Consider the following 23,430-nt stretch of genomic DNA (forward strand, 5'->3'; position numbering starts at 1 on the left):
AACCAGGGGTCACAGTCTAAAGATAAGGGGTAAGCCATTTAGGACAGAGATGAGGAGGAATTTCTTCACCCAGAGAGTGGTGAACCTGTGGAATTCTCTACCACAGAAGGCAGTTGAGGCCAATTCATTAAATATATTCAAGAAGGAGTTAGATATATTTCTTAAGGCTAAAGGGATCAAGGGATATGGGGAGAAGGCAGGGACAGGGTACTGAGTTTGGATGATCAGCCATGATCTCATTGAATGGCGGAACAGGCTCGAGGGGCTGAATGGCCTACTCCTGCTCCTATCGTCTATGTTTCTATGTTGCGCGTTTGCTCCCAACCTTCTCTGGCTATGTGGCAGCTTCTTTACAAAGTGCTGGTGCGAGAACCAGACCGAAAAGTGCGATAAGCACTTCAAAAAGAAATCGCTGATTTGCTCTCTAAGACAGTGGGCAACAGGCGAAGGCAGAAGGGAGGGGGGCAATGGGTCGGGCCTAGGGACAGCCAATGGAAGGAGTGCCAGTGGCGGTGGGACTGGGACCCCAGGAAAGAGACAGCAAGGGAGTGAGGTGGCGATAGGCCTGGCCAGCGAGAATTTTTTTATTTTATTCGTTTATGGGATGTGGGCATCGCTGGCAAGGCCAGCATTTATTGCCCATCCCTAATTGCCCTTTGAGAAGGTGGTGGTGAGCCGCCTTCTAGAACCGCTGCAGTCCGTGTGATGAAGGTACTCCCATAGTGCTGTTAGGGCGGGAGTTCCAGGATTTTAACCCAGCGACGATGAAGGATCGGCGATATATTTCCAAGTCAGGATGGTGTGTGACTTGGAGGGGAACTTGGAGGTGGTGGTGTTCCCATGCGCCTGCTACCCTTGTCCTTCTAGGTGGAAGAGGTCGCGTGTTTGGGAAGTGCTGCCGAAGAAGCTTTGGCGAAATGCTGCAGTGCATCTTGTAGATGGTACATACTGCAGCCACGGTACGCCGGTGGTGGAGGGAGTGAATGATTAAGGTGGTGGGTGGGGTGCCAATTTAATGGGCTGCCTTGTCCTGGATGGTGTCGAGCTTCTTGAGTGTTGTTGGAACTGTACTCATCCAGGCAAGTGGAGAGTATTCCATCACACTCCTCACTTGTGCCTTGTAGATGGTGGAAAGGCTTTGGGGAGTCAGGAGGTGAGACACTTCCCACAGAATACCTAGCCTCTGACCTGCGCTTGTTGCCACAGTATTTATGTGCTGGACCAGTTAAGTTTCTGGTCAATGGTGACCCCCAGGATGTTGATGGTGGGGGATTCAGCGATGGTAATGCCGTTGAATGTCAAGCAGAGGTGGTTAGACTCTCGCTTGTTGGAGATAGTAATTGCCTGGCACTTCTGTGGCACGAATGTTACCTGTCACTTATCAGCCCAAGCCTGAACGTCGTCTAGGTCTTGTTGCATGCGGGCATGGACTGTATCATTATCTGAAGAGTTGTGAATGGTGTTGAACACTGTGCGGTCATCAGCGAACATCCCCATTTCTGACCTTATGTTGGAAGGAAGGTCATTGATGGAGCAGCTGAAGATGGTTGGGCCTAAGGACACTGCCCTGAGGAACTCCTGCAGTGATGCCCTGGGGCTGTGATGATTGACCTTCAACCACCACAACCATCTTCCTTTGTGCTAGGTATGACTCCAGTCAGTGGAGCGTTTTCACCCTGACTTCGTTGACACTAGGGCTCCTTGATGCCACACTTGGTCAAATGCTGTCTTGATGTCAAGGGCAGTCACTCTCACCTCACCTCTGGAATTCAGCTCCTTTGTCCATGTTTGGACCAAGGCTGTAATGAGGTTGGGAGCCGAGTGGTCTTGGCAGAACCCAAACTGGGCATCAGTGAACAGGTTATTGGTGAGTAAGTGCCACTTGATAGCGCTGTCGATGACACCGTCCGTCACTTTGCTGATGATTGAGAGTAGACTGATGGGGCGGCAATTGGATTTGTTCTGCTTTTTGTGGACAGGAGAAGGAGAAGAAGAAGGAGAAGCTGTACTGGAACAGCTTGGCTAGAGGCGCGGCTAGTTCTGGAGCACAAGTCTTCAGCACGATAGTTGGGACCCATAGCCTTTGCTGTATTCAGTTTCTTGATATCACGTGGAGTGAATCGAATTGGCTTCTGTGGTGGTGGGTTCCTCAGGAGTAGGCCGATATGGATCATCCACTCTGCACTTCTGTGTGAAGATGGGACTTTGTCTCCACAATGACTGTGCGGTGGTCACTGCTACCAATTCTCTCATGGACAGATGCATCTGTGACAGGGACAGAACCCAGGGATGGTGATGGAGGAGTTTGGGACATTGGCTGAAAGGTATGATTCTGTGAGTATGAGTATGACTATGTTAGGCTGTTGCCAATTTTGGCACAAGTCCCCAGATGTTGGTGAGGAGGACTTTGCAGGGTTGGCTGGGCTGGGTGTGCCGTTGCCGTGTCTGTAGCCAGTGCCAAGTGGTCCATCTGGTTTGTTTCATAGTGGTTTGCTACACCATTTCAGAGGGGAGTTAAGAGTCAACCACATTGTTGTGGGTCTGGAGTCACATATAGGCCAGACCAGGTAAGGATGGCAGATTTCCTTCCCTAAAGGACATTAGTGAACCAGATGGGTTTTACAACAATCCGATAGTTTCATGGTCACCATTACTGATACTAGCTTTTTTTCCAGATTTATTTAATTAACGGAATTAAAATTCCCCAGCTGCTGTGGTGGGATTTGAACTCACGTCTCTGGATCATTGAGTCCAGGCCTCTGGATTACTGGCCCAGTGACATTACCACTACGTACCGTTCTTTGAAGAGGGAAGAGATCTGGATAGTAAGAGGGTAGGAGAAAGAGATGGATGACACACAGAGAAAGAGAGATCGCTCAGGGACAGACAGACACACCAGTCCTACCAAACTTAGCAGCGCCTTCCTGTAAAATACCCAAAGCCAAGGGCCCCTCCCCACTACTGCCAAACTGCATGGACGCCCCCCCACTCTCCATCATTGCTACCTATCAAGAAGTGGAAACATTTTCCTCTGTATCCTGAGCTTTTAAAAAGGTAAGAGATAAATATTGAATACATGGGTTACGGAATATATCATAATCAAGGTAACTTTTCATGGAACAAGTGGTCAGAGTTCTTGAATTTGATCAACACGGGTCCCAGAATCAGCCAACCTGATCGAACATTGTCCATTCCCTGCCCATCACCCGCGGTTCATTGGACACACGGTTGATCTGCTAATAATGTGAAAAGTCTTCCATATAGCGCACACTTCCTATGAGCGTCACACTTACTTCCTGTCACACTGCGTGAGATTTTATGAGCGGCACCACAGAGATCTATCAGTAAAATGCAAATATTGGACCGACATTGCTGCACGTGGTCTCATAGGAAGACAATGTTCAGAATGGTCAATGACCGGGTCATTCTGTGCAAAAAGAAGATTCGGTTCTTGTGTGTGATCGAAACATTTCAGGGCAGTGAGCAATGCACCCTGTGCGACAGAAGGTGCGAGAATAAACATCTATTACTGCCAATGGGTCTCTCAACCGCAGGCTGCACTGAAAACAAGGTGAGCTGAACTCATCTGATGAATTCTGCTGGACACAAGTGGAACACAGCAGAAAGGAATATTCAGCAGGAGTGCACCGAGCAGCTACCTAGCGTGTAAAGTTAAAGCACATGGGATTGGGGGTAAGGTACTGACTTGGATAGAGAACTGGTTGGCAGACAGGAAGCAAACAGTTGGAATAAACGGGTCTTTTTCCGAGTGGCAGGCAGTGACTAGTGGGGTACCGCAGGGATCGGTCCTAGGACCCCAGCTATTCACAATATATATTAATGATCTAGACGAGATAACTAGATGTAATATCTCCAAGTTTGCAGACGACACAAAGCCGGGTGGGCGTGTGTGCTGTGAGGAGGATGCCGAGAAACTCCAGTATGATTTGGACAGGTTGGGTGATTGGGCAGCTGCATGGCAGATGCAGTATAATGTGGATAAATGCGAGGTTATCCACTTTGGTGGCAAAAACAGGAAGGCAGATTATTATCTGAACGGCAATAGATTGGGAGAAGGGGAAGTGCAACGAGACCTGGGTGTCCTTGTGCACCAGTCACTGAAGGTAAGCATGCAGGTGCAGCAGGCGGCTAAGAAGGCAAATGGTATGTTGGCCTTCATAGTGAGAGGATTCGAGTATAGGAGCAAGGATGTCTTGCTGCAGTTGTACAGGGCCTTGCTAAGACCACACCTTGAGTATTGCGTGCAGTTTTGGTTGCCTTATCTGAGGAAGGATGTTCTTGCCATGGAGGGAGTGCAGCGAAGATTCACCAGACTGATACCTGGGATGGCAGGAATGATGTATGAAGAGAGATTGGGTCGATTGGGTTTGTATTCGCTAGAGTTTAGAAGAATGAGAGGGGATCTCATTGAAACTTATAAAATTCTAACAGGACTAGACAGACTAGATGCAGGAAGGATGTTCCCAATGGCGGGGGAGTCCAGAACCAGGGGTCACAGTCTAAGGATAAGGGGTAAGCCATTGAGGACTGAGATGAGGAGGAATTTCTTCACCCAGAGTGGTGAACCTGTGGAATTCTCTACCACAGAAGGCAGTTGAGGCCAATTCATTAAATATATTCAAGAAGGAGTTAGATATATTTCTTAAGGCTAAAGGGATCAAGGGATATGGGGAGAAAGCAGGGACAGGGTACTGAATTTGGATGATCAGCCATGATCTCATTAAATGGTGGAACAGGCTCGAGGGGCCGAATGGCCTACTCCTGCTCCTATCATCTATGTTTCTATGGATGATCAGCCATGATCTCATTAAATGGTGGAACAGGCTCAAGAGGACAAATGGCCTACTCCTGCTCCTACCTTCTATGCACCCCCCACCACCACCTGTCTGCAAACCCCAGCAGAGCATAACGTAACTGAGGAAATGCTCATTAAAGCTCTTGAGGGAATCATCTTTTCACCTCCAATTAGCCAATGTTGTTTTCCTGATTCTCAGGTGATCCCAACTGTTGGTTTATGGGTTCCTCGGTTCTTTCCCTGTGCTCGGAGACCAAGTCTCTGGTGGCACTAAGTTAGGGCAGTGCTTTGTAATTGCGACTGAGTCCCAATTGTCTTTTACATGGGTGAAAGACTGACTGGAAGCACTGATGAAACTCATTGCTTATTCTTTGGGTACTTAGCTCTTGATATAGCCTGAGGCGCCTCTGTAAATTAATTCAGAAAAGCCAGGTGCTGCTACAGAAAGCTACATTTCAACTCTTGAATGTTCATTTAGCAGCTTGGATCCTGTAGTCAGTGAGCTTGCCAATCTCTCCCGCAGAACAAAGCCAGCCTTTGTTTCAAGGATTAACCTCCGCCCCCACTTCAGAACCCAGAAGGTTGTAAGAAAGCTAGAATGAATGGAAAACGTTAGGGAGATCTTCCATAGCTTTGATGTTCCGATTAGAATAAAGCTGTTTCCTTAATTTTTTTGTTACCTGTTGTGTCACTGCCCAGAGTGTACCAGGAAAGCCTTAGACAATCTCTCAAACTCCCTTCCCAACGATACCCTTCCTGGGAACAGACAAACATTTGGGTTGTATTTTATTGGCCACAATTCCCTCTAAGGTCATTTAATGTGACCCATCAGTGCTAGAACAGAAGAGAAACACTTCACCAGATGGTTGCTGGGAGCACGGGCAAATTGTTCTCACTGGCGGTGAGTCTTCAGTGCAAAACGAGCGATAATTCGAGCAGACAAGCTGACAGTAAATTAGTGATTTGTTCCAAGATGGCTCCTGTGCTGGCAGCTCCCTCGGGAGCTCCTTTGCCATTGTTGTAGGAAAAATGATTCCTCGGAAACTAGACTTTGAGTAAGAGAGACAACTTTATTAAATGACAGAGCTCTGGGAGAAGCGTCTGCAACCATGCGGTCTGCGAGAGCACCTTCTCCTCGATTGTGGTACGTGCCGAGCTTATATACAATTCCAAGAAGTTGGTTTTAGATCATTTACATTCATTCAATCAATTTGTTTATTAGCGCATATCGTTATTTTCCTCCAGTCAGGAGTTTACACACTCGTGTTGCCAATTCTGCCTCTTCAGTGATTGCGAAAGGTCTTTGTTCCATCTTGTTCCGTCCGCGTCACCGGCGGAATGTGATTAGTTCGATAATAGGATACCAGTGAACCTTGTTAGTTCTCAGTGATTGCAAAAGGTCTTCGTTCCGTCTTGTTCCGTCTGCGTCACCGGCGGAATGTGATTAGTTCGAAAATAGGATACCAGTGAACCTTGTTAGTTCTTGGGACTGCGATAACAGGACACAAGATGAACTTTGTTCCAGCCATGCATAGGCGTGGCATGTCTCATTGTGCAGTGATTCAATTAGTCCCAGTCAGCGAATTTGTTGTTTGTGTCTTTTCCAGCAAAATTTTATTCTAACAGTCCCTCCTCTTGGTCCTGGAGCATGATTCATTTGCTCCCAGATGACCATCCTCGGTCTCCCTTTCGTCGGTGCTTACAGCCACTGGCTTATGTCCGGGGGTTCGGTTGCTCCTTCGACAGATGTAGTAGGTAAAATTTTGGAGTCCATTATTAAGGAGACAGTAACAGGACATTTGGATAATCATAATTTAATAGGACAAAGTCAGCATGGTTTTATGAAGGGGAAGTCATGTTTGACAAATTTGCTGGAGTTCTTTGAGGAAGTAACGTATAGGGTGGATAAAGGGGAACCAGTGGATGTAGTGTATTTAGACTTCCAAAAGGCATTTGACAAGGTGCCACACAAAAGATTATTGCTTAAGATAAAAAATCACGGGATTGGGGGTAATATTCTGGCATGGATAGAGGATTGGCTATCTAACAGAAGGCAGAGAGTTGGGATAAATGGTTCATTCTCAGACTGGCAATCAGTAACTAGTGGTGTTCCGCAGGGGTCAGTGCTGGGTCCCCAACTCTTTACAATCTATATTAACGATTTGGAGGAGGGGACCGAGTGTAACATATCAAAGTTTGCAGATGATACTAAGATGGGGGGGAAAGTAGTGAGTGAGGAGGACATAAAAAACCTTCAAGGGGACATAGACAGGCTAAGTAAGTGGGCAGAGATTTGGCAGATGGAATACAATACTGGAAAGTGTGAGGTTATGCACTTTGGCAGGAAAAATCGTAGAGCAAGTTATTATCTTAATGGCAAGAAACTGGAAAGTACTGAAGTACAAAGGGATCTGGGGGTCCTGGTGCACGAAACTCAAAAGGTTAGTATGCAGGTGCAGCAAGTGATTAAGAAGGCCAATGGAATGTTGGCTTTCATTGCTAGGGGGATAGAATATAAAAATAGGGAGGTATTGCTTCAGTTGTACAAGGTATTGGTGAGACCGCACCTGGAATACTGCGTACAGTTTTGGTGTCCATACTTAAGAAAGGACATACTTGCTCTCGAGTCAGTACAAAGAAGGTTCACTCGGTTAATCCCGGGGATGAGGGGATGGACATATGAGGAGAGGTTGAGTAGATTGGGACTCTACTCATTGGAGTTCAGAAGAATGAGAGGCGATCTTATTGAAACATATAAGATTGTGAAGGGGTTGGATCGGGTGGATGCAGGGAAGATGTTCCCGGTGATGGGTGAAACTAGAACTAGGGGGCATAGTCTTAGAATAAGGGGCTGCTCTTTCAAAACTGAGATGAGGAGGAACTACTTCACTCAGAGGGTGGTAGGTCCATGGAATATGCTGCCCCAAAAAGCTGTAGAAGCTACATCATTACATAAATTTAAAACAGAAGTAGACAGTTTCCTAGAAGTAAAGGGAATTAAGGGTTACGGGGAGTGGGCAGGAATTTGGACATGAGTCTAGGTTCGGATCGGTCATGGCCCTGTGGGTAGCGGAGAGGGTCCAGGGGCCGTGTAGCCTGATCCTGCTCCTATTTCGTGTGTCTAATTCTGTTAGATTCAGGAGATGGTTCTGTGATAGTGGATTGGCGGTTAGGATCAGATCAGCCATGATCTTATTGAATGGCGGAGCAGGCTCGAGGGGCCGATTGGCCTACTCCTGCTCCTATTTCTTATGTTCTTATGTTCTTATGACAGTGTCATATTGGTGTTCTTTGTCCCTTGGTAGCAGGTTGGTGTGTTCCTCCTCGATAGAGGTGATCGGCATCACGGTTTTAATAGCAGTTTGGCAACACAACTTTATAAGGCTCAGCGCACAACACATCAACATACAAATTACAACTATTATTATTATCCCTTGCATCATCCACGCTCCCCACCCGGTTTTCCCTAGCAACCAATCAAGCCATCCCCCTGTGCTTGTGGGTTGATGGAGCTTCTTTATTTCTTCTTGGATATGATTTGCTAGGCTCGTGATATTCTCGGAGCTAACATATGTACAGCAGTCTGTCCCGATCAGGGCACAGGTGCCTCCTTGCGCCGCCAACAGATAATCTAGGGCCATCCTATTCTGTAAGGCGGTGGTCCGGATCGCCACCATTTCGGCACTCATTTATCTCAGGGACTCAGCCGTATCATTGGCTATTTGTTCGAGCACTGCTGCCATGTTTATGGATTCCCTTGCTATTTTTCCTGTTCCATACCAGGGGAATGCTATAGCCCAGAATCTTTCGGTTTCCGTAATAGCTCTCTTAACACGCTGGGCTGGTTGCCATAATGACTGGTACCCGTAGTGGTGGGTTAGGGAGGATAAATGATGGATGTATGGTACTACGTATCCTATATAGCATGACCCAGTCCAGGTTCGTGGAAGCCATGGATACGCCTTATATCCGCAAATGAAATAGGTATTATTATAGGCCTCAAATTTGTTCCAAAGTTGGTACATGATCCCAGGTATTCCCCTCCAGGGTAGATTGCTAGTCCGGTTTAGCACTTCGGATAAATTAAACGTTCCCACGTAGGGCCATTCTAGGGCACCTGGTGATTTAGTACTGGTTTTGGTTAAAGTGTAATTATACTTGCACTTACCCCATCCAACCACTAACCCTGTCTCGTCATAGTTTACCAAGCAGACTTCCCCCTCTGCATTGTTTAGTTTTCCCCCTGTGCTGACTAATAGCTCTTCTGGATACCTTCGATTATCGTACTGGGGATGAAACCATCCTTTAAAGTTCGTGGGGTTATACCCTGCCTGTTTCCACTCATGTTCCAGCTGACCTGGATTCAAGCTATTTTGGGTTTGTATGGTATCCTCCTTATTCCAGGTGGTATTAGAGTATAATAACCACCCTACCATCTCCTCTACCTTAAAGGGGATAGGCCTTAGTGGGATTCCTCCCCCCGTATGGGTGGGCACATGGGCGCACACCCAGCAGGAGCTTTGGCCCATTTTTTTCGCATAGACATATGACATATACAGAAAGGTACTTACATGCAATCCTCTCTCTTTACGTAAATGGGGTACCGCGCTTCCCGTGACAATATAAAATAACGCCATTACCCATAATACTCTAAACATGATTAATATATCACTACAGTCCAGTCTTTACAGGAATTTTATGACAAAGGGTATGCAGATCACCTGTAAAACAGATTCAGAAAGTAGCCAGTCAGTCATCTTTATATACTTTCAATTGTGTCCAATGCTTCCATACTCCTTGTGGTAAACCACTGTATTGTATATTGCCACCTCTGGGTGGCGCTGTGTATGGAGGCATGCCTCAGCTGACTCCACCCACCACTGTGTGGGTTTCGTTCAGACTTGTTCAGTCACTCACGAAGAAGCATGGTCTCTTCTTAGCTAATAAAAGCCTTATTCATCTCTTCTTTCGACTCATCATCTCTTCTTCGACTCATCACCTTTTATGAAGTAATTGATAAGCGTATCAATTTTATTAGCTAAAAGTTAAATGGCGACACCTGAGGAGCAACAACAGCAACGGATACAGCAGACATTGCTGAGAGCCCTCAGACCACCACGCCTGGACCTCGACCCTCAAGACGTGGGTGCATCAGCCAAGTTTGAACACTGGCTGAGCTGCTTTGAATCCTTCCTCGCAATCTCACAGGTTACAGAGGAGGATCACAAACTGAAAATTTTGACCGCCCAGGTGAGCCATCAAGTATATATGCTAATCCGGGACTCTAATACGTACGTGGCGGCCCTCGAGCTACTAAAAGGGCAATATACGCGCCCAGTGAACACAATTTACGCCCGACACCTCTTGGGATCCCGCAGGCAGCAACCGGGAGAATCGGTAGGGGCATTTGCACGGGCGCTACTGGCACTCTGCAGAGACTGCGATTGTAAAGCGGTAACGGCTGTGGAGCACGCGCAGGGACTCGTCAGGGGCCTCCAGTCAGACCACACCCGGCAGAGACTGCTAGAAAGCAAGGAACCTGACCTGAAGACGGCCATTGCCCTTGCGCTCTCGTTAGAGGAGGCCCACCGAAACCTCGAGGCATACCCCCGTAACGGCGCCGAGACATGGCAATCGAAACCGTGGGACACGGGACCGCCGCCCCCGGCACCAACCGCTGCAGCGACCCAACCGAGACAGCAGCCTCCGGTAAGAACTGCTTCGATGCCCAGTAACCAGGCCCAAAAATGCTATTTCTGTGGCCAGTTAAAACATCCCAGAGCGCACTGCCCAGCTAAGACAGCTACCTGCTCGGGCTGCGGGAAGAAAGGCCATTACGCTAACGCCTGCAAGGGGAAGCCAGCCAGCAGCGCAGCGTGCGGGCCGTGGGAGCAGCCATCTTATCCGCCATTTTGTGTACCCCCGGCCGCATGGCATCCGCTGCCATCGTATCCAACGCACTCAACCGCCATTTCGTCACCGGAACCGACCACCGTCTCGGCGGATGACTATAGTGACTCACTAAGCCACATACTGGCCTCCGTGACGCTGGATCAAGCCCTCCCTCACCATCTATCCAGCTCCATGATGGATATCGCGGTAAACGGCCGCGCCACCAGTTGCCTGATCGACAGCGGGAGCACAGAGAGTTTCGTCCACCCCGACACGGTACGTAGCCACTCCCTCACGATTCTGCCAACGCACCATCGCATTTCTATGGCGTCCAAGTCCCAGTCAATGGACATCAGCGGCTACTGTGTGGTGACCCTGTCAGTAGGGGGCACTGAATATAAAAAATTTAAACTGCTAGTCCTGCCCCGTCTTTGCGCTGCCGTCCTGCTAGGGTTGGATTTTCAGTGCCACCTTAAGAGTGTCACACTAGCATACGGTGGACCCCTCCCCCCACTCACAGTCTGCAGCCTTTCCACATTAAAAGTCCCCCCCCTCCCCTGTTCGCTAACCTCACCCGCGACTGTAAACCCATCGCTACCAAAAGCAGGCGGTACAGTGCCGGGGACAGAGCTTTTATCAGCTCTGAGGTGGAGCGGCTATTGAAGGAGGGCATTATCGAAGGTAGCACTAGCCCCTGGCGAGCCCAGGTTGTAGTCGTTAAAACCACTGCAAAACGCCGCATGGTAATCGACTACAGCCAAACCATAAACCGGTACACCCAGCTGGACGCGTACCCCCTCCCTCGCATATCTGATATGGTCAATCAGATTGCGCAATACAAAGTATTCTCCACCATCGACCTTAAGTCAGCGTACCACCAGCTGCCCATCCGCCATGAGGACCGCCAGTATACTGCCTTCGAGGCAAACGGCCGCCTCTACCACTTCCTTAGGGTCCCCTTCGGCGTCACCAACGGGGTTTCGGTCTTCCAAAGGGAGATGGACCGAATGGTTGACCAGAACGCGCTGCGGGCAACCTTCCCCTATTTGGATAACGTCACCATCTGCGGCCACGACCAGCAGGACCACGACGTTAATCTAGCAAATTTCCTCCGTACGGCCCAACGGCTGAACCTAACGTACAATAAGGAAAAATGTATGTTTCACACCAAGCGCCTGGCCATCCTCGGCTGCGTGGTGGAGAACGGAGTCATCGGGCCCGACCCCGACAGAATGCGCCCCCTAATGGAGCTACCCCTTCCCCACTGCCAAAAAGCACTGAAGAGATGCCTGGGGTTTTTCTCCTACTACGCCCAGTGGGTGCCCCTCTATGCAGACAAAGCCAGGCCCCTCATCAAAGCCACCTCCTTCCCCCTGACACCAGAGGCGTGTGCAGCCTTCACTCTTATCAAGAACGATATCGCGAAGGCCGCAATGCACGCGGTGGATGAGTCCATCCCCTTCCAAGTGGAGAGCGATGCCTCCGACTTCGCCCTAGCCGCGACCCTTAACCAGGCGGGCAGACCCGTGGCCTTTTTCTCAAGGACCCTCCAGGGCCCCGAGACGAGACACTCCTCCGTCGAAAAGGAGGCCCAGGCTATTGTAGAAGCGGTGCGTCACTGGAGGCATTACCTGGCCGGGAAACGATTTACCCTGCTCACTGACCAGCGTTCAGTAGCTTTTATGTTTAATAATAAGCAGAGGGGTAAAATCAAGAACGACAAGATCTTGAGGTGGAGAATCGAACTCTCCACCTACAATTATGATATCTTGTATCGGCCAGGGAAACTCAATGAGCCCCCAGATGCCCTATCACGTGGTACATGCGCCAACGCGCAGAGTGATAGGCTGCAGTCCCTCCACAATGACCTCTGCCACCCGGGGGTCACCAGGTTTTTCCATTTTATCAAATCCCGTAACCTGCCCTACTCCATCGAGGAGGTCAGGACCATGACCAAGAGCTGCCAAATCTGCGCCGAGTGCAAACCGCACTTCTATAGGCCGGACAGAGCAAGCCTGATCAAGGCCACCCGCCCCTTCGAACGCCTGAGCGTCGATTTTAAAGGGCCCCTCCCCTCCGCTGACCGCAATGTGTACTTCCTCAACATAGTTGATGAGTACTCCCGTTTCCCCTTTGCCATCCCTTGCCCAGACATGACCAGTACCACGGTCATCAAGTGTCTGAATGACATCTTCGCTCTGTTCGGGTTCCCCAGCTATATACATAGCGACAGGGGCTCATCGTTCATGAGCGACGAACTTCGGCAGTACCTGCTAACAAGAGGTATCGCCACGAGCAGGACCACCAGTTACAACCCCCGGGGGAACGGCCAGGTGGAAAGGGAGAACGCGACGGTTTGGAAGGCAGTCCTCTTAGCACTAAAATCTAAGGGCCTTCCGACCTCCCGCTGGCAGGAGGTCCTCCCTGCAGCGCTCCACTCCATTCGGTCACTGCTTTGTACTGCCACTAATGCGACCCCTCATGAGAAAATGTTCGTTTTCCCCCGGAAGTCTACATCGGGAACCTCGCTACCGGCATGGTTGACTTCTCCTGGGCCCGTCCTACTGCGGAGGCACGTGAGGACGCATAAAACGGACCCCCTGGTCGAGCGGGTGCACCTCCTACACGCCAACCCCCAGTATGCCTGGGTGACATACCCAGACGGGCGGGAGGACACGGTCTCCATACGAGATCTCGCACCCTCGGGTACCCCTGAATTACCACCGTTATCCCCCTTACCACCGTTATCCCCCTTACCACTGTTATCCCCCACCACCCCTCCCAACCCAACCCTTGCAGACGGCATGCCAAAGCCCCAGGAATCTTCGCCAACCACCCAGACACCAGACCCGACGTCGGATGCTGTAACACCACCGCCGCCACCACGACGATCAGGACGTCAGACAAGGCCTCCTGATAGACTTAACTTGTAGTACCCTTCACCCCGCCGGACTTCACATTAAACAAGGGGTGAATCAATTACTTCATAAAAGGTGATGAGTCGAAGAAGAGATGATGAGTCGAAAGAAGAGATGAATAAGGCTTTTATTAGCTAAGAAGAGACCATGCTTCTTCGTGAGTGACTGAACAAGTCTGAACGAAACCCACACAGTGGTGGGTGGAGTCAGCTGAGGCATGCCTCCATACACAGCGCCACCCAGAGGTGGCAATATACAATACAGTGGTTTACCACACTCCTTTACCCCTTATGTCTAGACAGGCACAGGTATCCCCACTGATTATGATTTTATATGGCCCACTCCATTTTGGGGCGAACCCTGGTTTGCTGGGCAGAGTTTTCACCATGACTTTACTACCCGCTGAGGGAACATAAGCCGTCATTGTGAGCTCTTGTGCCCGATCCTTGTCCTCCTGATTATCACGGACATTCTTTCGCATCTCCTTTAATTGAGTGCTAAGTTCCAGAACGTATCGTTTTAGTCTGTCTTTTAAAGGGCCTACATCGGCCTTCTGGCAATTGCATCGCCCTTCCTGTCATCAATTCATAAGGGGTCAAGCCTGTCGTTCGGTTTTCAGTGGCTCGCAGCTTCATTAGGTGAATGGGCAATACTTCAGTCCAGGTTTTCCCCGACGTCTGCATTACCTTTGCCAATGCATTTTTAAGGGTTCGGTTCATTCGTTCCACCATGCCCGAACTTTGAGGGTGGTATGGGATGTGGAATTTTTGTTTAATTCCCATTAATTGGCATACCGTTTTTATGACACTCCCGGTAAAGTGGGTACCTTGATCAGAGTCCATTTGAATTGGTATTCCCCACCTGGGGATTACTTCTTCAGCTAAGACTCTGGCAACTGTCAAAGCGGTGCAATTTCGCGTGGGGAAAGCCTCTACCCAGCGGGTGAATTGGTCTATGACCACGAGGCAGTATGTTTTGCCGTGTGACAGTGGAAGGGGACCTGTGAAGTCTATTTGTATATGCTCCCAGGGCCCTCGCGGCCTTGGTTGATGTCCCATTTTGACCTTTATGGGTCACCCGGGGTTATACTGTGCACAGGTGATACATCGATGGCAGTATCTCACGATATCTCTTCCCATCCCCTTCCACCACCATTCTTTGCTGAGGCTTCCCATCATCGCTTCTCTCCCTGAGTGTACAAGCCCATGGTGGAGTTCTAATAGCGTATTTTGAATGCACTTGGGGGCCATTACCCTGTTATCCTTTTGCCAGACATTATCGCTTCCCCGCTTTGCGCCTTGTTCTTCCCACGTACCTTTTTCGACGTCGGGGGTGTCCTCATGGAGTTCGTCAATACTTATCTCGTCCTCGGAGCTGCTCACAGCGGCTATTGGTAATTCTTCAATCCTTTCTTGCTCTAGCGCCCTTTGTGCTGCTTGGTCCGCAGCCTGGTTCCCCTGGTGATTTAACCAGTCCGGGCTAATCCGGTCCGGTTCCCTCTGATGTGCCTTAATCTTAATTACTGCTACCTGTTGGGGTTTGTCGCTAGCTTCTAGGAGGGCTTCTATCCTCAGCTGGTGTTTTATGGGATTGCCTCCCGTAGTAATGAATCCCCTCCTACCCCATGCAGTCATATAATTGTGGACCACCCCAAAGGCATACCTACTATCTGTGTAAATGTTTACGATTTTATTCTCTGACAACTCTAGTGCCTTGGTGAGAGCCACTAGCTCTGCCACTTGGGCCGATAGGCCTCCATCAATCCGTCCTGACTACGGTTTTTAATTCGCCATTAACCACCGCCCACCCCGTTCGGGGCAGCCCATCTATATACTTGCGTGAACCATCTACGTACAACGTCTCTTCCGCTGTCGCTAAAGGGGTGTCTTTTATCCTATCTTCTTCCAGGTTCATATCTACATCCCCACAGTTGTGGGGCTCCCCAGTTCCCAGTATTCCTTCTGCCGGGTTCTCCCCCGTGTCTCTAACAATGGTTACTGCTTTACTCGGAGGGAGGAGGACAGCCTCCCACTTGGCACGTCTCATGTTCGAGACGGATCTTAATTTCCCGGTATTCAGCATCTCTACCAGAGTGTGTTTAGTGTGCAATATAATGTTTCCTGTCATTACTATCGGCTCACTAACCTTTACTGCCCAAGCCGCACAATCCAATGCAGCTATGCACCGGGAGAGCCCTGTGACTACCGGTCCCTCCGCTGTGGAATAGTAGGCGACGGGCCTTCTTTTATCCCCATGATCCTGTGTAACTACTGCTGTGTAAAACCCCTTTTCATTGTTGCAATGTATGTGGAAGTCCTTACTCATATCTGGCAGTCCTAGCCCTGGGGCTGATACTAGCTCAGACTTTAGTTGAGTATAAGCTTCCTCTTGTTCCGGTCCCCAATCTATCGATTCCAACGCGGGTTTACCCCCTTTCACTAATCTTTGTATAGGTTCTGCTAATTTAGCAAACCCCGGGATAAAATTTCTACTGTAATTAAAGAGCCCCAGTACCTTCCTGACTCCGCATACTGTTATGGGTCTCGGCATGCCCTGGACAGCGTGTTTCCTGTCCTGTGGCATTTCTTTAAGTCCTTGGGAGATTAGATGTCCCAGGTATAGGACCTGAGTTTTTCCTATCTGTGCTTTTTTAGGGCTTACCTTGAGGCCAGCCGTCTCTAGGGCCCTTAATACTAAATATAGGGTTGCCAGATGGTCTGCCTTCGTTTCCGAGGCTATTAGTATGTCGTTGACGTACTGCAAAATAGTGCTTCCTTTAGGTACTTCTATCTGTTTTAGGATATCACTCATGACGCGGTGAAAAATAGCTGGGCTATTACGGAATCCCTGTGGCAATCGGGTCCACGTATATTGTTTATCCCCTACTGTGAATGCAAATTTCTCTTGTGATTCCGGATCTAATGGGAGTGCCCAGAATCCGTTAGCTATGTCTAAAACGGTGAATATTGTTGTGTATGTACCTTTAAGAGAATAACTGGTCTCAGACTGCAGTACCGGCAGTGACCACCCCTGTATAAAAGGCGCTAGAGAGCCTCGGTTGTTTAGTTTCGTTTATGCCTTTCACCAGTAAAGATCTGTTTGTTTTCTCTCCTGCTAGTCCGTGTCTCAATCATTCACGGACTTAACACTGGCGACAAGTTAGAAACGAACTTACCTACAACTCAGCAGCAGCTCCGACGACGTTGTTGAAGGTCGGAGCCAGAAGAAAGAAGAAAAAAAAAATAGGCCATTGAAACTCGAGAAACGGGCGTCGACCGTCGATCATCGATTTCAAAACTTGCAGGAGAGACTGTCCAGAGCCAGGCTGGGTTCCTCGGTCCGTGGTTTCCCAGCTAATCGGGCTGGTGGCAGGCAGTGCTCTGATCCTTCCTGGGCTGCGGCGGGCTGAAGCTCGATCGGGTGGCCTTTCAACGGGGCCGGGCAGCGAGTCGGGAAGCAAGGAGAGAGAGAGAGGGTGGAGCATACAGGGCGCGGCCGGTGTTTCGAAGCCGGGCAGCGTTCGGACCTCAGAAGAGGGAGGGAAGTGTCCCAGAGGGTCCGCTCCACGACGGGAAGATAATAAAAGAAAACGAATTAATATTTAACGTGCAGGAAACCGTGGAAAGCAGCGCTAACAACAGCGGGGAAGAAGACAAAGCGCGGGAGGCGCCATTTTGTTAAATCGGGGAAGAAGGCAAAGCGCGGGAGGCGCCATTTTAGATTTGCAAGATGCCGAAGACTGGCTGTATCACTGCTTTTGATAATACATTAGAGGACTGGACCACATATGTGGAAAGAGTCGAGGTATATTTCGAGGCAAATGAAATAGCGGAGGGGAAAAAGGCACCAATATTGCTAAACTTAATGAGCGCTAGAACGTACGGCCTATTGCGGGATCTGATTACTCCAGCCAAACCGAAGGCGAAGAGTTTTAACGAAATTGTTGCTGTTCTACAGGAGCACTTAAACCCTGCACCGCTGTTAATAGCAGAAAGATTTAAATTCCACAGGAGAACTCAGCACAAAGATGAGAGCAATGCTGAGTATCTTACGGAACTACGCAAGCTATCAAAGCACTGCCAGTTCGGAGCAGGACTGGCAGATACCCTACGGGACAAATTTGTCTGTGGACTCCTGAGTGAAGGAACACAGAAGAAGTTACTCGCAGAAAAAGAGCTGACGCTAGATAAGGCTTTCAGCGTGGCAGTATCGTATGAAGCAGCAGCCAGGGGAGCTGCAGAAATTCAACAAAAACCACAGGAATACGGCACCCACGAAATGACACGGGGATTTGCAAAATGTTATCGCTGCGGCAGAACTAACCATGACCAGAAGGACTGCTGGTCCAAAGACAAAATATGCAGACAATGCGGGAAGATTGGACACATTGCACGAGTTTGTAGGTCTGGGAAGAAGACCAGCGACAACAAAAAGGCTACTAAGGAACCGTACAAGAAAGTACAAAAGATGACGGACAGTAGTTCCGAAGACCAGATGAGCGATAGTGAATCCGAGAACAGGAGATTAAGCTGTCTCAAACTTCACAATGTAATCGCAAAAGAGGATCACCGAACCATTTGGGTCACCCTCACGATAGCAGGGTCCCAAGTTAAAATGGAATTGGATACAGGATCAGCGCTAACCGTCATGAATCGATGAGACTATGAGCGGCTATTTTCACACATACCCTTGAGAGAGACATCCATCATCTTGACGACGTATATGGGGCAAAAAGTATACCCCAGAGGAAAAATAAGGGTGCCTGTCGAATACAATGGCAAGAAAATACGGAAATTGTATCTCTACATACTGCCAAATGGTGGACCACCGTTATTGGGATGGGAATGGATCAGGAAGATAAACTTAGATTGGCATTCCATTCATGCAATGACGGTGGACGGTAAAAAAGATGAAGACGTCACTCCTGGACGATTGTCAACAATCTTAGCTAACGCCAAAGAGGTATTTCAACAAGAACTGGGCACGCTTAAAGGCGTAACCGCCTCGTTAAAAATAGAAGAGAATGCAGTTCCCAAGTTTTTCAAAGCGAGACCGGTACCATATGCAATTCGTCCAGCCGTCGAGGCAGAGCTGGAGAATCTGGAGAAGGCGGGCGTGTTGTCTAAGGTCGACTGGAGCGAGTGGGCAACACCCATCGTTCCTGTCATGAAGAAAACGTTAAGCAATAAGTCCGGAGAGCCAAGGAAGATTCGCATCTGTGGGGATTTCAAGGTGACGGCGAACCCTGTCCTTCACACAGTACAATATCCTCTTCCAAGGATAGAAGACATCTTCGCCTCACTGTCTGGAGGGAAGCGTTTTACAAAAATTGACCTAGCACAAGCATATTTGCAGATGGAGGTTGAAGAGTCCTCTAGGAAGTATCTCACGATAAACACTCACAAAGGTCTTTACCAGTATCATCGATTGGTATTCGGAGTAGCATCGGCTCCGGCGATATGGCAAAGAGCGATGGAACAAGTCCTGCAAGGGATTCCGGGGACTCAGTGTTACTTGGACGACATCCTTGTAACAGGTGAAGATGACAGTGAACACCTTAACAACCTGGAACAGGTGCTCACTAGACTACGGGAACATGGGCTGCGAGCCAACCGCCCCAAGTGCAAATTTTTTAAGAAACAGATATCGTATTGTGGCCACGTGATTGATGAAGAGGGGTTACATAAGTCCCCTGACAAAATTGAAGCGGTTGTTAAGGCCCCAGCGCCTGAAAATGTGTCGCAACTGAGGTCATTCCTCGGGTTGGTGAATTACTATCATAAGTTTTTGCCGAATTTGTCGACAATTCTGCACCCACTGAACGCCCTGCTACGAACGGGGGTAGCATGGAAATGGAGCGATGATTGTAAACGTGCTTTTCAGAAGAGTAAGGACTTAATCACTTCGAAGGAAGTATTGGCTCACTACAACCCAGCACTGCCAATCAGGCTGGTGTGTGATGCGTCTCCCTACGGCATTGGGGCGGTACTGTCACATAAATTCCTTGATGGTTTGGAGAGGCCGATAGCTTTTGCGTCACGCTCGTTAACTTCTGCCGAGCGTAACTACGCCCAGATTGACAGAGAGGCCCTCAGCCTAGTGTGGGGGGTGAAGAAGTTCAATCACTATCTGCATGGTCAAAAATTTACTCTACTAACCAATCATCAACCTCTTGTCTCCATTTTCAACCCTCAGAAGGGCGTACCGATAATGACAGCACAACGGCTGCAGAGATGGTCCCTTTTCCTAGGGGCACACCAATATGACATCGAGTACAAAGGAACTAAACAGCATGGAAATGCTGATGGATTGTCACGTCTACCGTTGCCGACGGTGGAAGAAGAAGACCTTGCAGTGGATCCAATGGAGTTATTCCACTCGACCATAGTCGAATGTCTCCCTGTGACGAATGCAAACATAGAAAAGGAAACACGGAATGACCCAACACTATCACGGGTCTATGATTTAACGGTGAAGGGATGGCCAGCACATGGCGAACCACTGCTGCCAGCATTCTCGCCGAGAAGAGAACAGCTGTCAGTGTGCAGAGGAACCTTGATGTGTGGATCCAGAGTAGTAATTCCACCTAAGTTGACGGATAGAGTGCTCAATGAGCTTCATGAGGGTCATCTGGGTGGGGTAAAAATGAAGAGCTTAGCCAGAGCGTTTGTGTGGTGGCCGGGAATCGATAGAGAAATCGAAGAGATGACCAAGAGCTGTGCAGGATGCCAGAAGGTCCAAAACGCCCCACCACAAGCTCCTCTGCATCCATGGGAGTGGCCCTCATCTCCATGGCAAAGGGTGCACATTGATTTTGCTGGTCCCTTCATGGACTCGATGTTTTTAATTGCGGTGGATGCACATTCAAAGTGGCCAGAGGTAATAAAAATGTCCTTAACCACCACGGAAAAAACTATCACAGTTTTACGAACCATATTCGCCAGGAATGGGCTGCCTGAACAGATTTGCTCTGATAATGGACCACAGTTTGTGTCTGAAGAGTTCCGGATGTTCTTAAAGAACAATGGTGTTAAGCATTACACATCTGCCCCACATCATCCAGCCACTAATGGATTGGCCGAGAGGTTTGTCCAAACATTCAAGAAGGCTATCAAGTGTGGTAAACCACTTTTATCGTTCACTATCGTTACACTATAGTTATCACTGTTATATCGTTATCACTGTTCACACTGTTGTATCACTATACGAGGTCGCCTCTTGTCACGCTGTTATACCTGGGCTGACCACTGCTGACTCCGCCCATGGCTCCACCTACCTGCCCAGGTATAAAGGTGGTCGACTGGCTGGTATTCCTCCTTGTTGGATCCGATCACCCACGAGGGTGGGCTCTGTTATTTAGCCAATAAAAACCTATAGTTACTTTCTTAACTCGTCGCTTTTCATTGGATGAATTGATAGGTATATCAATTTTATTGGCTAAATTTTAAAATGTCGACACTTGAGCAGTCAAACGACCAGCCAAGCGACCAGCCAGACGCCCAGCTACAACAGCCACAGCAGCCTGCCTGGCTGCGAGCCCTCAGACCACCGTACCTGGACCTAAATCCACAGGCAGCAAACTCAGCCCTTGACTTTGAACACTGGCTGAGCTGCTTCGAAGCCTACCTGGGAGAATCCGGCGTGCCTCAGAAATCCATGCTAAGAGTTCTGAACGCCCAAGTGAGCCCTAAAGTATTCGCACTCATCCGGGACCTCAAAACATACGAGGACGCCATCAACCGGCTGAAAAGACAGTACTAAACCCCGGTAAATTCCATGTATGCCAGACACCTCCTAAGATCCCGCCCGCAACAGCCAGGAGAGCCCGTGGAGGAATTTTTACGGGTGCTACAAGCACTCGGCAGAGACTGTAACTTTAAAGCGGTAACGGCGGCAGAAAATACTGAAGACAATGTCCGCAATGCCTTCGTGAAAGGCCTGCGGTCCGACTACTCACGGCAAAGACTACTGGAAACAAGGGACCTCGACCTGGACAAAGCTGCAGCCCTCGCTCTCTCTCTAGAGGTGGCCCATCGGGACCTCGAGGCATACTCAAGGTACTGTAACTCGCGACCCTGGGACTTGGGACCGACCCCGACCGCGATACCCCCCGCAGCACCCCCCCTGGGACCTACCTCAGCGTCGGCGTCCCGGACCCGATCGAGACCGCCACCCCCGGTACCGGCTCCGACATCGGACCCCCGCGATCGGGCTGCCGGCTGCTTCTTCTGTGGCCAGGCGAAACACCCGAGGTCGCGCTGCCCAGCCAGGAACTCTACCTGCTCAAACTGTATGAAGAAAGGCCACTTCGCTAAGGCCTGCAGAGGTGGATCATCAGAGGCCAGCAGTGCCTCATGCGAGCTGTGGGGGCGGCCATCTTCCTTCAAGGCAACAGAGGCCAGCATCCCCACATGTGAGTCATGGGGCGGCCATCTTTGATACAGGCAACCGACACCAGCAGTGCCTCATGTGAGTTACGGGGGCAGCCATCTTCTCCGCCATTTTGTCCAACCTCGTGGGAGACGCCATTTTACCCACCACGCTCGACCGCCACCGTGCCTCTAGACCCGACTACCGCCTCACCCGCAGACTACAACGACTCGCTCAGCTATACACTAGCCTCCGTCTCACTGGACCAAGCCCGCCCGCATCACCTGTCCAAGTCAATGATGGACATCAGAGTAAACGGCCACGCCACGACCTGCCTGTTCGACAGCGGAAGCACGGAGAGTTTCATCCACCCAGACACGGTGAGCCACTACTCCCTCCCTGTCCTGCCAACGCGCAACCGGATCTCGATGGCATCGAGATCCCACGCCACAGACATCAGCGGCTACTGTGTTGTGACCCTATCGGTTAAGGGTACGGAGTATAAAAATTTTAAACTCCTCGTCCTCCCCCAGCTATGCGCCGCCGTCCTACTAGGGCTAGACTTCCAATCCCACCTCCAAAGCGTCACGCTAGCATACGGCGGACCCCTCCCCCCACTCACAGTCGACAACCAACAGATTTTAAACCGCCCACCGCGTAACACCTGCGGCCTATCCACCCTCAAGGTCCCGCCACCTTCCCTGTTCGCTAACCTCACCCCCGACTGCAAACCCGTCGCGACCAAGAGCAGGCGGTACAGCGCCGGGGACAGAGCTTTCATTAGCTCTGAGGTGCAGCGTCTCCTGAAGGAGGGCATCATCGAGGGGAGCACCAGCCCCTGGCGTGCCCAGGTCGTGGTCGTTAAGACCGGCAATAAAAACCGCCTGGTCATCGACTACAGCCAGACCATAAACAGGTACACCCAGCTGGACGCATACCCCCTTCCCCGCATATCTGATATGGTCAATCAGATTGCGCAGTACTGGGTATTCTCCACCATCGACCTTAAGTCGGCCTATCACCAACTCCCTATCCGCCCCGAGGACCGCCAGTATACAGCCTTCGAGGCGAACGGCCGCCTCTACCACTTCCTTAGGGTTCCCTTCGGCGTCACCAACGGGGTTTCGGTCTTCCAAAGGGAGATGGACCGGATGGTTGACCAGAACGGGCTGCATGCCACGTTCCCCTACCTAGATAACGTCACCATCTGCGGCTGCGACCGGCAGGACCATGACGTTAATCTGGAGAGATTCCTCCGTACGGCCCAACGGCTGAACCTCACCTACAATAAGGAGAAATGTGTGTTTAACACCTCGCGCCTTGCCATCCTCGGCTGTGTAGTAGAGAACGGAGTCATCGGCCCCGACCCCGAAAGAATGCGTCCCCTCATGAAGCTACCCCTCCCCCACTGTCCAAAGGCTCTGAAGAGAACCC

The sequence above is a fragment of the Somniosus microcephalus genome, chromosome 9 (assembly GCF_052327205.1).
Source record: "Somniosus microcephalus isolate GS21.2 chromosome 9, FLI_Smic_1.0, whole genome shotgun sequence".
NCBI lineage: Eukaryota > Metazoa > Chordata > Chondrichthyes > Squaliformes > Somniosidae > Somniosus > Somniosus microcephalus.